Below are 3,016 nucleotides of genomic sequence, written 5' to 3' on the forward strand. Positions count from 1 at the left end.
CTTATTTTTAAAAAGTTTAGTCTAGAACATTCCAGTAGCCTATTAGATAAGCCTATATTTTCATATTGCATAAGTAGTCCTATAGCATAGCTACAATTAGTCAGTGCAGATTATGAATTGTAGTGATATGTTAATATTGGTTACAATAATGCATGTCGAGCATCGGCACCAGCCTGGTCTCATAGACTAGACATAACATAGTTAATCTATATCCGGGACACTCAAATTAGTATGATATGTTGTGTCTGGTATGGTGACATAAGACAGAAGGTTACTTAAGGCAAACACAATAGCGTGGTTGGTCAGGGTGGATGGGTGGGTGTATAACTGGACAATCTGGCAACCCAAAGGTTGTGTGTTTGAATCTCATCAAGGACAACTTTAGCATTTTAGCAACTTTGCAACTACTTACTACTTTTTAGCTACTTTCTACTACTTAGCATGTTAGCTAACCTTAACCCTTTAACCTAACTCCTAACCTTAACCCCTAGCCTAGCTAACATTAGTCACATAGCTAATGTTAGCTAAAACAAATTGGAATTCTTAACATATATGTTTTGGAAATTCGTAACATATTGTATGAATTGCAATTCGTAACATGTTGTACAAAATTGCAATTCGTAACATATATGAATTGAAATTCATAACATATTATATGAAAGGGATGATGGACATCCACAAATTAGTACATACCATATGAAACGCAGTGGAGGCTGGTGGGAGGAGCTATAGGAGGACGGGCTAATTATAATGTCTGGAATGGAATAGTACCACATATGAGTCCATTCCAATAATTCCATTCCAGCCATTACAATGAGCCCATCCTCCTATAGCTCCTCCCACCAACCTCCACTGATGAAAAGCAACATATCATACATAATAATTGGAGTTTTTCGGTTTACTTTTACTATGTTATGTCTACCCCTGTGTCCAGATTGGCAGCACCCAGTCTGTGAATTTTAGTTTTTTTGGATAGCCAAGTAAAATTTTGGCATAAAAGCAACCTTGCCAAATAGCTTACCATATGGATTGATAAAATGTTGCTCAAATGTAATAACGTTTCTACAACGTTGTGAATTCCTTTAGAAGAATATGATTTTCAGCATTAAATGTTCTAATGTGCTTAATAGTGAAGAGCTAGGCTAGGTGGAGAGATGGGGCTACCCACAGGTTCGATGGAATGATGGCATTCCAATAACTTTATGGTCGTCGCTAGCAGGATGTTGCAACATTTTGTTGCTATGCTACCGCAATCTGTCGTGAGCACCGAAAGTGTCGCTTAGCTAATCACGTTATGAATAAAAATGTGGATATGACAAACAGGCCTAAAGGTACGAAGATTGGCGCAAAGTTGGTATATTATTCATTATAAACTGGGTGGTTTGAGCCCTGAATGCGGATTGGCTGAAAAAAAACATATATTTTTACTGCTCTAATTACGTTGGCAACCAGTTTATAATAGCAATAAGGAACCTTGGGGGTTTGTGGTAGATTGCCAACATACCACGGCTAAGGGCTGTGTCCAGGGTCTCTGCGATGTGTCGTGCATAAGAACAGCCCTTAGCTATGGTATATTGGCCATATACCACACCCCCTCGTGCCTTATTGTTTAAATAACTAAAATATCAATAATATTAGGCTAATCATTCAAACATAGGCCTAAAAGCTATGGCTGTAGGCCAGCAATATCTCACCATGTGATGTGAGTTTTAGACATTATTTAACAGGTATTATTGGCCTAAATATTGTTTAGCCAATGTCCACGTAATATAGTATTAATACCTAGTTTAAAAGTAGTTGGAACCAACTTCTTGCATAGCCCACAAATTGGGGCTTCTGAAAAATATAGTTGTTGTGGTATTTGAGTAGACCTCTTGAGTTATAATCCCCGAGACCAGACCCTGTCCTCTAGGCCCAGTGAGAAATACAACAAAAGGTGGCCACCGCTATCGGCCAGACAATTAACCAAAGGACCAGCATTAAACTATTATCATAAGAATGCTGTTTGCAATGGGGGGAAAGCCCTCTGAATTCATTGACATGCTGCATAGTGTTGGAAACCTTTTATGTCATCAATTACATGCAAGCTGCCTTTGCCATTTAACCTACTGACAGCTTTTTGACATTTTGTAGCGCTAGTTGTCTGTGTTGCTATAATAACCACTCGACAACACACAAATATATGATTTTAAAAGTGAATAGAAAAGGCTCTTATGAGGCCTTCCAGCAAGCCTACCAATTCTGGCGATGAGGCGGCACCTGTTGCTGCACAGGCATAGTCTATAACGCATCACTTTTTACAGGTGGATAGATAGGCTACTGTGAAGAATAGGATGAACACAGCTCTGTAGTAGCTATCCCTACACACCAGGACTTGTTGTTCACTTCATATATTATGAGTGGAAGGATGCACCATGCTCAGTCCAGCTCAGATGCCAGCTTGTTGACCAACATAATTATCAGGTCTGGTTCCAAAATGGATTCTTGCTCACCTACTAGACTGTATACCAAGTGTTCGTTTGTGGTCAAGTGTACAAGGGGACACAAAGATATCCTAAACATCAGTACTACACCCACCTTGGCCTTTACTCACTGCTCCAGTCCATATGGCACAATCCATACATTTTATATTAGGTGGGCCTTTAAAGTGCCACCCCTGCAGGAATGAGGGGAATTGACTTTGCAAGTGTACAGAGGACTAATTCAAGTAAAGGGAAATGTATGGGTGTCTGTTCTTCTTTCAGGCATAATTAATTGTGTACATCTTTACCCCACGGGAAACAAAGAAATCTCAATTGCATACTCCTCGCGTCCTCGCGTTTCCTCCTAAAAACCCATTGGAGGAGAAGGTCAGAGGGGTGGGACATCTGACTTATTATCCAATGGGTATTGAGGAGGCAAGGAGAGAGGATGCTATGAGTATGAAATTAAGATTCTCCCATGGAATTACTATCCTGCTATGCTGAATCATGCACCTGGGTGGATTTATTCCATCAAGAAGGGACAGGACAAAACA

The sequence above is a fragment of the Salvelinus alpinus genome, chromosome 11, assembly GCF_045679555.1.
Source record: "Salvelinus alpinus chromosome 11, SLU_Salpinus.1, whole genome shotgun sequence".
In the NCBI taxonomy this organism is placed as follows: domain Eukaryota; kingdom Metazoa; phylum Chordata; class Actinopteri; order Salmoniformes; family Salmonidae; genus Salvelinus; species Salvelinus alpinus.